This window comes from Argopecten irradians, chromosome 16 (assembly GCF_041381155.1).
Source record: "Argopecten irradians isolate NY chromosome 16, Ai_NY, whole genome shotgun sequence".
In the NCBI taxonomy this organism is placed as follows: domain Eukaryota; kingdom Metazoa; phylum Mollusca; class Bivalvia; order Pectinida; family Pectinidae; genus Argopecten; species Argopecten irradians.
In genome coordinates, this window is record NC_091149.1 from 9,838,541 (window position 1) to 9,854,649 (window position 16,109).

Sequence of the window (16,109 nt, forward strand, 5' to 3'; positions counted from 1 at the left end):
AAAAGTTAGTTAACGATGCCGAAAAAAATATCAATGACCCGTTTACGCACAGCACATTGATCATTGTAACTATAATACTAAAGTCGGGAATATATTGTTACTTTCGGTAATTTCGTCGGAGAGAATGAGTAAAAATTATCAAAATATTTCATAATATTTTATTGAAGATAGCAATCCTTGCTTGTTTGCTGTCGATTTTGATTTATATTATTTCAAATGTCAGTACATGTATATATATATTTTTTTTTGATATACTTAACACAAAAATAATCCACAGAACAATTGTTATCTTTATTGTAACTAAATGACTGCTAGTATAGCTAAAATATTTAAATCTTTGAAGAGTTGAAGAAGATGAAGTTTAGTAATCATCGAGGACAAAATATATACAATGTAAGAAAGTTATTAAAATTTCGAAGAAAAAAAAATCTTCATTTGCGTAAGACAAAATATATCTTTTAACAGATAGCATAGTCTAATATTTTTCTGATGAAGGGACGTAATTCCGTCTGTCTTACATTTACCGTTTCGTTTAACATTATATCGCCAATAAGTACCATATTCTGTTAGGTTTATCAAAATGTCGAGGTCGAAAAAAGCAGACAGTTTTTTTATTATCATATAACACGAATTGAGCGTTTCTCAATGTATGTAGGCATTGCAATGACATGTTTGGGCAAGATGGTATGTTGTTAGAAATAGATTAATGTAAACAGAAACACATTCTTATAAATAAATGTTTCTGTTAGATCTTAATGTTTTGGGAAACTAAGAACTTTCCCCAAACATGTTATCTTTAACAAAATTATAAATGAGAGAGCTTAAGTTGCAGCTCTTTTCAGTTTCGTGTTTCATTTTGTATTCGCAGAAACTTATGACGCAACTCTGTTTAACAATCAATTTAATGTATAATTTCGTTTACAAGAGTCATGACACCATGCTTTATTCTCAACTGAGCATAAATGATTTCTTAATCTCTTAGTTTGCCAATTCCTGAAGTTTGAAGTATCACCTCACACGCGCCTCCAACAGGTGCAACAATTGAAACGTCGTAGCTGCTGAAACGTGTTGATATGTTTTTGGAATGTTTGGTGGAGGTCAAAGGTCAGACCTGTCAGTGAGCTTTAGTGAGCTGGGACGGGCCACAGCCATACCTGTGTGGGGGATGTGTGTGATGAGTTACCGTAGACATATCAAACGGTCACTGGCGAGAGGCCTCCCACAGGAGTAATGTTTGTTATAATTAAACGTGTTGAGTCATAGATATGTTTTTCTTAGATTTGTTACTTCAAATAATCTAAAATTACAAGAAAACAAATATCAAGAAACTTTCGTCACATGTATCACAGCCTAAACTGTACATTTAATCAATTTTTTTCTCACATAAGATTTGTTTTATTTTGTTTTTCTATATCATTATTATCTATATTTATTCCACCATGTCTACACAAAATTCAGACATCTGCCTTAACTGCATAAAACAGTAGAAACCGTTCTGTCATGGTTTATTATATGGTAATAATATTTTGAAAATTAAAAAATCAAATTCGTTATCCACCTTTGCTAAGCCTTACGGTAATTCTTGCCCCATTATGTTTACAAAATATACATCCATCAGACATAGGCGAGGGACCGTTGACATCACATTTGTTAAGTGTAAAAAAGCTATTGCATTCTTTCTGTGGGGCAACCTATAATGTCAACCATCATCACCAACAAACCTCCACACAAAAATGATTGATATTGGGTCTGTCGTCTGCTCACGAGGGAATGTGCACTGGACATGATTGTCACCTTCTTTGAAATCTTGCTGCTAAGTGTAGTTGCACGCGCCAGCTGTCCGTGCGAAGATGAACGTAACTATTACGTAGTTCTAGTGTTTATGACGTCATCTCATTGTAGAAATAGTTTCATTACAGTCATACATGTCTTCGTAGATGCTGTAATGATCCCATGTCATATATTGATTACATGACATGCCCTCCATTCCGTTACTCTGTAATATATGTTTGCTCTTAGCTAGAATGATAGGATCATAGAAACATATATTTTATTTTTATTTTTTTCAGATATTTGTTTATTCGCCAGTGATTTCTGGCTTTGAATTAAATGTATTTAAATTGATCTTATAAACGTCAACAATCTCCGTTACAACGGCGTAGAAATTTCAAAGACACAATAGTATATTGTATATCAATTCACGAAGTTGAATTGAATAATAAGGATTAACTTAAATAAATAAACTTTTATCAAGGGTGTACGTTTACCATAAACCATTTGCTGAGAGTACACTCTGAATTTTGTGTCATATTCATATATCCATAACTTAAAGATGCTCCACCGCCGACAGAGCATAAATGATGTTAATCAATTGAACAATAATTTGTGTTTAATCGTGTATATATATGCCTAATTAACACAAAAAATAACATAAAATCATTTATTTCGCCTTTAGTGCATGCGCAATCAGTACTTCATTCTATATAGGATATAGTGTCAAGGAATTTTTTCGGGATGCAATTAATTATTTTTTTTCATATTTTTAATTTGAAGGAAAATTAGAAGCTCAAACTTTTCAATGGTGGTAATGGTGTAAAGTAAGTAACTTTTGTAACTGGAGAAAAATACCAAATCGTCTGCTCCTGTTTTTGATTGTGAAAAAATACCATTTGTCAGCGGTGGAGCATCTTTAACAAATATTAAAGTTAATCCTTATCAATACAGATAGAGCAAATATGTCTTCTTTTGTTATTAGACTTTGTGTACCGTGAATGTACTTAAATTGATGACATCCTTACAGAGATTGATAACGTCAGAATAATGTGGTGATTGCAGGGTGATTGGGTAACAACTGTCTAGTGTTAATGGTCATAGAATAGTGAATGTAAATATAGATTTACGTTGTTGTCATGGTCAGTCATCAGCATTGGTTCACCATTGATACAGAATCTTTCATTTGGCTACCGATGTTAATAATTATTAATCTCTGTTGCTGCAATCAAAGTCTAATATATTCGAATTTCACCGTGAATCTGCAGACAGCATAAAAAGTGATGATATATCTATTGATTCGGAAGCCATATGGCGAGATCACTTACGAGTACTAGAATCATGCATACACACTTTCATGTGATTAACCTGTGTGACCCCTGTGACGGCGGAGAGATAGGTAATACACGTTGTTTCACGTGCTCACAATCAACCCCATCCCTTACATACACCCTCTATCTGACAACGCTATCTGGCTACATCATCATCTTGGCAGCAGAACGGGAACACTTGTCATCAAAGCAAATATTCCGGGAGCATTGGTCTCTATTGTTTGAGTCATATCAATTAACAACAAAGTACTGAGAGTACTGTAAGTCATATACTGTATTCAGTGAGTAATGTGATGACCTCGGTACGCATATTAATATTATTCCGTGAATCAATCGTGATACACTTGTTTATATTTCGCTTATATTCGAACGATGGTGTTTGACAACAGCTTAATACTTGATTACAATAAAGTTATCGTCGTTTGTTTTGATACACAGTAAAACCTGTCTTTAAAGACCACTCAATGGTCAAACATCTGTATAAAGGCCTCCTGAGGTACAAACAAAAAATAGCTTTATCACCAAGGGACCTATACATAGGTTAAATTGTTTTAAAATAATTGGGACTTTAGAAAAGTGGTCTTATTAAGCAGGTGGTCTTTATACATCACCGCTAACATGAGATCACATGAAAGAACAAAGTTAATGTTTCATATTCCGCATATTAACTGATCAAAATATTGGACTTGTTTTCGAAGATCAAAATAAAATGTGATAAATCAAGCTTTACCAAATCTGATAACAGGTTTACTAGCTGTAATATCTGGAAAGTATTTGCAATAAACATCTGTGTTAATTATAACATTAAAAATAGACTATCAACTTACATGTACTAGTGTTATTTCCAGCATATTTAAAATTAATATTTGCTTTCGTGAAACTATGTTGAATTGATATAAATACATGACTCACTTTCGTATTTTTTTTTTGAAATTAAAATAAATACTTTCATGCCAATTTCTTCATTCACTATATATCAAATGTCTTTTTAGCGGTTTGATACAATTAAATTCATATGATGTACTGTAAGTTTCTGTTTAATATGTTATATCCGCTTCATTTGATATAAAATTTCCAAATTACAAAATATTATTTCTCCGGCATGTTGCCATGAGCGTTACTTTGGGGTTTGCAATGAATCTACAAGTGGACAGGCTATTTTTGGGTATCTTATGTAGTTAACATGGACACAAATATAAACAGTATCGGAGTTGTTCTTAGCTAGCATTAGGTTTCATTTTAACAGGTTCAGGTCTTTATCAAGCGCTATAAATACACCAACGTGCAAATAAGAATGTAATGAACAATTGCTCGTAATTGGTTTCTCCTAGATAAGTATATGTGTTACTGCCAAAAATCCTAAAATGAGTTTGAGCCAGAATCACAATTGTCTGAGTTCTGCTGTCTTCAGAAATTTAGTCTAAGGCATAAGGCAAAATATAAGGCATGAACGTTCAAACAACATTATTGAATGAAAATTGTATATAATATCACGCGGGGATGATTTTTTGATTTCGACATTGCTATAATCGCAAAAATTCGATCCGTGAAATATTGAGAATTGATTAAAACATGCACATACGCTAAAAGTCAAATCATGAAAATTTAATCTTGTAAAAGTTAAACTTCCTCATGGTCCTATAATAATTTATTTGCATAACATAAGTAAATGGGGGATGTTTCGTCTCGTCTTCAACAAATGTGCTTTGGAATATTGTATATACTTTAATTTGCGAGAGGATACATTTTGCTGTGTTTGCGATCAAGTTCGTTTCCGCGAAATTAAATGGGATGAATGATAGTAAGATAACCAAAATTGCCCATAACAAATTAGTTTTAAGTCGAGATCGCAGTACTCTATACTAAGGCATGTCTGTCAATAAAATGTCATTGTTTTCGGGTTATTGGGGAACCAGGAATATACAATAATGACATTTGTTTTAAATAAATATTTGCATCAGCGAAATCATTTTGAGTCAGCATAGCACGAAATTCAGGATTCCAAGAACAGCTCATGTTATAGAGTAACTATTGTTTTCTATCTGTTCGACGTTCTATAATTATTTCGATGACTAATCCTCCTAAAACATTGATGTTAAAAACGAAAGATACAAGCATATATCACTACAAATATACGTTAACAACATCGGAGAGAAATCGGCGTAGCACAATCTCATACTGTAATTCAATCTTACAACCCCGAGATATAAATTCAGAAATATTTACAGATAAGATCAGCTGACAGGTTTCTATAATTGATACATTATGCATCCAGACGTTGATTCCTGAAGTCAGATCCTACAGTTATCATTCCCGCCATATGCTCTCCGTCTCCAGCCTTTGCAGCAGCTCAGGGCGGAAGTTTATTGGGATCACGCCAGTAATCTCACGCCTCCAATACTCTCATTGATACAAAAAATACAGGGCCTTCTGGTTAAACACTTAGGGAATGTGATCGAAAGGCCACTGTTGATGTGTTTTAAACTTGATGCATATTGAAGCTAGGCTCCCACTTACACCCTGGTATGAAACTTCTTGTGAACATTGTAAGATATAAATTGTTAAAAGATTGTGAGAATGATGCATATTGCCGACATTTATTTCAATTTTTGGTTTTGATCAGATCTAATAAACACATAGAGTCAATGCCAGGTGTAAGTTATGGTATTTCCTCTCTTCTCTTCAATCGTCGATACATGTGCAACAGTCTCATGGGAATGTACAGGAAATCAATTATTTAAATAAAATCAATGAAAATAAATAAAAAGGAATGGATAAAATAAAAAATAAAAAAGAAAATTTATGAAAATGAATTAACAGAATAAAAATGATGAAATCATTAAAAATTAATAAAAGCAGTAAAAATGTATGAATAATAGAAAAATGAATAAAATAATGAAAATAAATAAAAAATCAAAGAAAATGAAACAAATCAAGAGACATGAACAAAGGAAATCACTGATTTGCATAAATGCCATCTCATATGTGATTTAATCTTCACCGATTTTAGTCTTAAACTTGATATTTAAACGCAAACATTTATGTACTGTATGTTTTCCCGATTTATAAAAATAAAAAATAAACCGATTTTATGCTTAATCTAGCTTATTCATATTATCTAAACACATAAACTCATTTCTCTATTTCCCGATTTAAGTATTACAGAAAACATCAAACAGACATTCGCTGATACTCGATACAGGCATGTGTTGTGTCCATCGTGGGAACCGCCGTCCCACAAAATGGGCTTTTAACAACCCTAATTGTGTTCCTTTGTGATCCAGTCCCATCTTGTAGGTCCTTTTATTGGTACTTAGACCCGGGTCTACCACTCAAATGTGAGTAAACTAGCTAATTTTATACCCATCTCAGTCATAACAGATATGTAATAATGTAACATAACATTTTTGCTATTGTACATTCCAAGCTAATGTCATAGAACATGTTATAGCGGCCATATCCGTATAAAAACCACATTTAAAAGATGCAAACTGGCTAATTGTTAACACAATTTAACATGTGTATAACCTGTATTAGCAACCACTTCTGAATAAAGACCACTTGCTTAATAGGACCACATTCTTTCAAGTATCCAATGCAATATTAGCCTGTGTAAAACCTGTCATAGTGACCACCTTTGTATAAAGACCAAAAAAACCTCTGTATATAAAACATCTGCTTAACACGGCCGACAGCTTATATTAGTTCCGAATTACCAGGTTTTGCACATTTTACTTTTGTATGAAGACCACCTGGCTATCAAGACCACGTGATATGCCTTGAGGGATCTTTATAGACGTACATTTTGTTAGACAGTATTTTGTTTCGTCGAGTCATTCATAAAACACGAATTTGTATTTTGAATAAAAAGTTAATATTACGATAAATAATTTAACCCTCTGTGTACCTCTCAAAGTTACATCTTTGCTCCAAAGAGGCATCATCTGTACCAAGTTTGGGCTGAAGGCAATGCAAGTCTGCCGCTTCTATCTCCTACGAAAATCGCCTGGAGGCCCTCGACGGGAATTATATATATATATACGATAAATAATGGCCTCGTCAGTAAAATGCCTGGGGCGAATTACATGATGCAATGATCCAGATAGCGTTAACACCCAAATAAACCACTTAAATTGTGTGTAGGGTTTGACTGTAACATAAACCCCCTCGAGTGAAAAAAAATGAGGTCAGTATTAGTTTTTATTTCTTGAAATGACTTCAGTATCTGCCTGGATTCTGAAGCAGACTGGTGAAAGAGTTTCGTGTGTTTCTGTGTAGTTTGCAAAAGAAATGAACATTTTCGGCTACTGACTTTTTCGATAATAGTAGCAGCACGCGCTCACTAGCGTGTGAGAGGGAAGTGACGTCAGTTGTTGTGAAGGGGAAAACCTCGCTACTGTCGAGAATGGAATCTCTTTAGTGTATTGAGTACGGTATTATATACAGAGAAGACGTGGGCCGGGATTTAGGGTTTATATATACACATAGCCCTGACGGCTACCTTGAGACTCCAGCTTAATAATACATAGGAGAAATTCGACACATTCATAACGTGTGTTTAGTATAGCAGTCGACGTTTGATCGGCGAAGTGTGTCCCTATAAACTCCTGATCTGTATCTTGTGGATTTAGTCCCACTGGAATTTATTCTGAAAGTGTTTACTAAAACTATGGAATTATAAGAAACCACGATGATACGTTTGGCAAGTTTTCTGCTTCTTTTGCTGTTGTATACAGGTAAGACCTCTGGGGGTTTAATTATTTATACGCGTGAACTTTAAGTTATGATTAATTAGTATGCATGTGGTATCAAATATTTTTATGCTTTGAAATGTCAGTAGCATACCTGCACATATGATATTTCCGTAGCTCCTTCCTCCGTTAATCTTCTGAAGATATGTAAACAGTAAAATGTGGAACTAATATCTCATTGCACATAAATTGCTTCCACAATTTATCGGTCTATATATATATATATAAAGTTAGCTTATATCAAAGTTCATGTATAATTGAACAAATATAGGTTCAGTTCATCAATGCATTAATATAATGCAAATATACCATATTAGTAAAGTGCATATCAAAGTAAATAAAACGCAGACAAAAGTGAATGACAAGGAAGCCTTCCTTTGTAAAAAGACATATAAGGAAAGTGCATATAATGGCAGTACAGATGGGATGTGATATAAGATTTGAATGACAGTACTACCTTAGTAGAAGACATAAGTAGAAAGCTTGAATAACATGGAAATCTACATTTCACAGGCTTTGTGATTGTTGGGTTCGATTTCAATAGAGTGTATTGTGAGTGTTGTTACATATCGCTGTGCGAATACTACATCACAGTTTGAACCAGTGACGAGTAGGAGTTCAACGTATATATACATCAATGGCAGTTCACGCCTGAATGGACAACAATAATGATGTTTATTGCGGTAGGCCCTCTCTCCCATTGAGAAAACTGTAATTCTCTGATTTAATCAAACCTGTAGGTAGTCTCTGATAAAAAAAACAGGTTTTCTCTAATGCTTTGATACATGACTCATTTCATGTTCAATTTGAATTTCACCTATGCCTATTATCACAAGAACACAATATGGATCATTTATGTCAAATCTGGATTTTATTTTATCCCTCACGAAGTTTGACCTACGCTGGGTATTGTTGTGAGTATCGGGGCTTGTACCAGGGCAAATCTGGTTGTATTTTATCCTATCAGTCGACAAGATGATTTAGGGATGTGTAAGGTTTCCCAAATGGCGATCCAGTGAAATTTCTTTGACCTTTGACCAATGTTTTTTCAACTGTCCATGTGAAATATCAATTTCATTTTTTCGCCCTGAATTTAAACTATTTAAGGCGTCTGAAAGCTCAGAAAAGGTCCACGTGAGGTCATGCTGTGTGACTACTAAATCAAACGATCTGTCAGCGGCCGATCAAACTTATTGTCCCTCCACACACACGTGTTAACAGATTGTAGTGTAGTTATTGTTCTATATGTACGATGAGTGTAGAGTTTGTCGACCATGACATAGGTACACATGTAACTATTGTATTGTCTATCGTTATCATCAAGTGATCAAAACTAGCATTTTACATACAATTGTGAATTTTGTGGATTGAGTTTTTGTTCATGATAAACCAGGTTTGATAACACTATTGCAAAAATAAAAACAAAATAAAACAAAATAATAACGGCACGTTTTGATAAAAATGGTCATTGTTGAAAATGAAAACGGTCTCTAGGATGACTTTCAAAGATATTTTCAAGATGTGCTTTAACATCATTAGAAGTTTTACTAGAAATCTTATGTTTGTTATCGAAATCAAAAATCAGAAAGTCTTCGAAAGAGTTCCATAAACAAGTTTTGCCCAAGCTTTACCTTAACGCTTGATGGGACAGATTATGTGAACCTATATGTTGGAAATCGAAATAATGTATAGTCTTTCTTTTTGTAATCCTGTCAACGAGAATTTGTGAAAAATTAATAATTTTATGTGTCTGTTAAATCGACATCATTATTAGGTCTATTATTGTAAAAACGTGTTCCCCATGTATTGATCCTTACTCTAACCTGTAAACTGGCAAATATGAAAGAAAAAGTTTTAAAGTTTTGGCGAAAATGTTTTAAACGTCCCAGTGGTTTCACGAGGCCAAATGTACTCCTATAACAAAACAAAATATTATGTTTTAAATCAAAGTGTAACCATGTACCCCTGAAGTAATAGGTAGGCGTAACAAACAAACATCAGGCATCATGTTTGTTTTTCTGATCAAAACAACAAAGAGTCAAACATAACAGCACAACCCTAATCAAAATGCCCAAGAAATCATAGAATAAAGTTTAAAGGGAATTCATCCCGTGTGAAAGCAATACCAAGGTCAATTTATTGAGGAAATACTCACGGTTATATTTAAATAAGGAACTTACAAGTCAATATCTGATCATTTCGTCGTGGGATAACGGTGTGTCAGAGCAAAACTAGTGTTTGAAAACCGTCTACTGCCATAAATTGTTTTAGCCCAAAAACTTTTGTCTAAGATGAAAGGTTAATAGTGGAATAATGACAAACAACCTTGACCTTTTTGCCAATGACTTGTGCATGAGTATGATGGATTAGAATGTTACACATGATATTGTAATAAAATACACATTTGAGATTGGAATGAATTAAATTTACATAATTTTATAATTAAATACAATGTTACCATCATATTAACATGCTGTTACACAACCATATCAACCAGAAATGCATTTGTTACAGTCATTCAAACAAAACTTTCCTCGTTAAACAGTTCAACGGGTTGGTCCCAATTCCTCTGGGAAACATTTTGGACTGTTGACTGACATGACATGAAGCAACTGTATGTTATTGTGTTTTGTGGTTAATTAGAAAAAAGGACTTCTAAACAGAGATGTCTTCAAACAAACGTCATAAATAGAATCAATGTGTCACGAACTGTCGATAAGACTAACTCGAGGCAGACGTGGAAGAGAAACATTCGTCTATAAAGTTTCAGGGTCATTACCAACGGATGCAATTACGTTAGACTTAATTTAACAAGTGTTGAGATTTTGTTACACAACTATTAATAGGACATAGTAAAGTGCAAAATCCTCCCAAAGGAAAGCATTACAGTAGTTAAGAAAAGGAGTCTTTCTTAGAAACTGTAATGCTTTCCTATTAATAATTATAAGTTGAAGAATTCCGTAAAGTTAAGGGATGTTCTTGAAGATAATGAAACAGTCTGAAGTCTCTAACAGTCAGAAATAACCAATCACAGATGCTATTACAAAAGTTTATGTCACTTTTGATTGGATAAACAAAATCATGAGTCTAATATTGTTTCATGATCCTGGAGCCTGGTATAAAACAAGACAACAAACGCAACTACAGCATAATGTCCTGTGTTTATTTTCGAATCAGTTCCAGACATACGTATTTAAATGTCATTTTTGTGATGAAATTGACTTCGCATATAGATAACACTGTTTTACATGAATTGGTTGCTATTTAACTTTATGTTAATTTTGACATTCAAGAAAGTGATAAGTTAGTAGATTAAGTACAATGTCAGTTATATATTCTAAAGCACTAGCCTTATACATAAACTTCTTTATTTCCATCTCAAAATATGACAAGATTGGGATTAGGTTTGGTCTTTATATTTTACCATAAAGTGAATGAAAAATTTGCATTACATATAAAATAAGAAGCTAGTAGCCAGACTAAACTAAAACTTGAACATTACATACATGGTAGACATTCAACTAGAGAGAAATAAATGTAATATTTGTTAAAGTTTTTATCGAAATAATTAAATTCAATCGGTTAGTATTTTAAAATGCTCTAATATTTTACGTCCCTTTTTTGTCTGACTTAATGCACAAACCACTCTTTTCATCCATGTCTAATGTATAATCCACTTCCAATTGCAGTATATTGTTTGAACAGCTCACAATATATTTTTTAATACCTTGGCACTCTAAAAGTATTGGATCATCCCTGAATTTTCATAATGGACTTGTCTAGTCTTTGATTCAGAAGAGTCTATATTTGTCTTAAGGGGTGAAAGAGTTAAGATACCTTAATGTTCCTAAATCCGCTTACCTGAACTGTGGGGGAAATCTCCGCCGAGCCGGAGTAGGATTGGTCTTCAAGTGGTACACACCTGGCAGGCTGGTCAATCATAAAAGAAATATTTGTGTAAATAATATTGTTACACCTGTTCTACTGTCTCCACTTCGCCTGCTGTTTTTGTTTTCATTATCGGCCATACAAAAGTTCACATCGCGCCTCCATGTCATATATTAGAATCCCAGATGATCTTTTTCTGAACTTTTATTTTGTCTGGATATTTAGACGATGGGAACATTTGTATTTAGATATCAGTTGATCTTTCGCATGATGTGCTTTCCCAAATCTTTGTTTTGTCTTGATATTTAGACGTATGTCTGCGAAAAGTATTATATAATAATTACCTTCGTATGAATATAAGGAACTCTTGATGTTTTATGATGCAAAGCTCTAAACCTTTTATAAAACTTCAGAAAATAAGATCTGTATGTTTATATTGGGTAAGATTCCATACAAGAATGTTAGTAAAGTATGTTGAATCAAATACATTAACCTGATGCATCACCATAACAACAATGTTAATGTGAAATCTTAAAAATATTTATATCTCAAAAGGTTTTTGTTGGCTAGGATTTCATAATTATTAAAATGTTTAGAACAGTATGTCGAACCAAATACATTAACATGTTGCATTGCCATAGCGACAGTTTTGGTGTAAATTATCTTTGCAATATTTCGGTGAGTTGGCAAGTATCTCTTTCATCTTTCATCATTCAAGTGCAAACGAAAGACATACTTTACATATAATGTAACAAACATGGGTAAGTAATTGAAAGTATAGCCATGAAACACCAAAGTTTAACACACACATAACCACCAGGGACAACATTCCAGACAATTAGGACGCCCTACTGAGAAATGGTTTAGTTGCGAGGCCCTCACAAGTCTGTGTTATGTAATCTTAAGTTACGAGTTAACGAGAAACAATTGAGGGGCTAGATATTGAAGTGGCGTATACATGCTGAGGGTAGTGTAAAGATTTTATACATCATTGAAGTCGTATGGAAAATGTTTACAAAACATTTACGAAAATCTGAAGTTTATCAAAATTTCATGATAGTATGATATGTGTTGTGAAATAAAACAGAATCTAAAATTCCAAATAAATGGAAATCGAAAAATGTATGGGTTCACGTTTCGTGAATATTCCTTAACTAAAGAAACAAAATATATTTTCCATTGAAAAACATTCATAAAACCTTAAATAAAGGAATTTTCTTTCTATAATGCATTCTTGTGGATGTGGATAATTCTAACATGCGAATTCCCTTAAATGAGGAATAATAATTAAACTAGGACTGGCAATGTTATACGATGAAAAAAATCCTGAAAATAAGACAGCTGCAATTGCCCCTTCTTATCTAAATGTAGATAAAGTTCTTTGTGGTGTGTCAGGAAACTTGTGTCAGCCAACATTTATGGGGTCTAGCTACCAGCAAATGTTAAAATCACAAGTTTTGTCACAAACTCTTGAAAGAATGGTCATGGAACTGGCGCTTGCAATGCCTCGCTATGCAGAAAAAAACCTTGAGTTTATATACTTGATTTACCTGATCTACGGTCTATATATAAGCTCTTGGCTTCTAGACCACCTCTTTCACGTAGCTATCATCGAGTTAAGGAATGATAATGAAACAGGGGCTTACAATGCTTTGATATGTACAATAAATGCCCTTGAGGTCAGGAATGGTCATGAAACTGGGGCTTGTAATGCTTAACTTTGGAGAAATCCCCGAGGAGGTAAGGAATGGCCATGAAACTGGGGCTTGTAATGCTTACATTGTAACTATGGAGAAATCCCCGAGGAGGTAAGGAATAGTCATGAAACTGGGGCTTGTAATGCTTACATTGCAACTATGGAGAAATCCCCGAGGAGGTAAGGAATAGTCATGAAATGGGGGCTTGCACTGATGTTCTATGGAGAAGAAATTTCGAGAGTTAAGGAAAGGTCATGAAACTAGGGCTTGTAATGTTACATTAACTATGGAGAAATCCCCGAGGAGGTAAGGAACAGTCATGAAATTTGGGGCTTGCACTGATGTTCTATGGAGAAGAAATTTCTTTTAGTTCAGGAAAGGTCATGAAACTAGGGCTTGTAATGCTTTACTATGGAGAAATCCCCGGAGTTTAAGAATGGCCATGAAAGTGGGGTTTTATGGTGAGGAGTATTTTTACTTAGTGCAATGCCAGACACCGTCACTATATGCTGCCCACAGTCTCATTAAGCTGGCTGGGTTGTGTTAAAATGAGATCGGTGGCGAGATAGGCACTCCAAAATTTACTAATTAGGGTCAAATGTCAGGTGCTAGGCGACAAAAACATTTTCTTTATTTACATGTTCTTATAAAACATCTAATATATATTAACTACTTTAATTTACAGATGTTTTCGCTTAATATTTTTGATGAATAAATGTATCTGATATCTTTAAAGGAACATTATCGAAATCCATGGCCAATTCTATTGCATCAAACAAGGGAATATGTAAACAAAACAAAGATTTTTACGGAGTACGAATGATAATCTATCTAAGTTAATCCTTGTGATTCCATCTAATTTCACGAAATTCCAAATGTCTTGAGGAACTCTTTTTTTTCTATTAAAATCATTATGCCGTTATATTGGCTACTTAGAACCGACGTTACAAACATCAACGTCATACTCAACGAAGTTTCAAGCCAATGAAACTGCTCGTTACAACTGAAATGAAATTAAAAAGAATTGGAGCTAGTGGCTTAACTAAAGTACGTGCTGTTTCACCAAAATGTTGGTAAAAACCAGGTCAAGTATGGGGTCCCAAATGAAAATACGTTTAAGAGAAACAAACGGAGATTAGAATTAAAAAGGGATATGTAATACTCGAAGCCAAATGATTTAGTAAATTGGCTCATATGTACCTTACCTGGTAATTAGTAAATCGAAACCGGATTATATTTTTTTGATTCCATGTAATTATCAAGGGAAGTCTGTATTTAAAATATAAAGGTACTTATGTATACATGGTAAGGAATGTATTGTGTGTTTTTGCACAGGTAGAATTTGTGGAATTCGGATAAATAAGATTCACAATGTTATTTGTTTGTAGCCTCTTAAATTGTCTGAATTCATGAAATCATGTTTTGCTAGATATTTTGCAGTAAAATGTAATGAACATTTTTGATGTATCGATGCCTTGATTTTTTTTTCTTTTTTTTTTGAAGAATGGCACAAAATATTTTAAGCCTCTTTAAAATCAAACCATGCAGCTGTTTGATCTCTCAAAGATAAATCATTAATGAAATGAAGTAAGCTATAGTAACTCTGTCTTGCAACTGAACTGGCACCATGCATCATCGTGAGATTAAAGGTCGAAGGTCAAAGGTCATTGTCTGCACCATCCCTCGATGTTTGTTTAGATAGCTAGCCGGAAGTGAAATCTGATCGACACGATATGTGGGCCTAATTACTCAGCTATCTTATCGTATACATCGGTCCCCCCTAATGGAGCCCCTGAGATCAATGATTAGCATAATTACTGTATCTTCACAAGTGTTGGTTATACGAATTTATTTGTTAATTAGAATTTCGATTTCACTTTACAGTCCAACTTGACATTTTAATGGTTCATACATTTAATCACTTATTCTGGAGTAGATATCAGGAAAGATGATCGAGAACGCCGACCGACCTCCCACTCGTACACTACCATTAGGTTTACATGTGCATCATGATCCTACATACACCTACGCACGTGTATCACGCGCGCACGTTCTTCGCGGCAATATATTGACCCTGGTATTAAGCTGCGTTACATTACAGATAAAGAGAACATGCCATGAACATAATCACTTAAATCATAAACTGGTCGATACACTCGAGATCGAGTGGCTGACATGAAATACCTACCATTCTGTACATTTTCTGGAAGATTAAAGGCAATAACATGGCTCAGTGTGCACATGTGTGATGCGCTTCGTTTCTTTGTCTCGATCAGATAAGTTAAAGAACCGCATGGATTGGTTTATTGCGGAGCTACCTCGTAAACTCGGGTTTATACTGAGGTTTGACAGCGATGCATAAGTGATATTGTTGAACAAATGCATTCTAATCTTTGTTGTATCTCTGTCGACTTATTTCGATGTAAAAAATATTATTTTATGAATGAATCCTTAGATTCAGACATATTTTCTAACAAGAATTAATTCTATAGTGTATAATACAGGGAGACAAAAGATCAACTGGAAGACTTATTTAAATCCTATTAATATTTTAAAATAAAAAACAACAATGATTTGTCTCATTTAGGTTTCAAATTTGGCAAATTGTGACTCGGTGTTGGCGAGTTAGTGATAGAATACTAGTAGGTTGTCACATTAACCATTCAGTCGCG

General features: G+C 33.9%; 1 protein-coding gene across 3 annotated transcripts in view; it reads left to right on the plus strand.

The window, feature by feature from the left end:
* The window catches only part of LOC138310338 (uncharacterized), a 91,976-nt gene that overhangs the window by 51,246 nt on the left and 24,621 nt on the right, over window positions 1–16,109 (plus strand). The window lies entirely within an intron of this gene.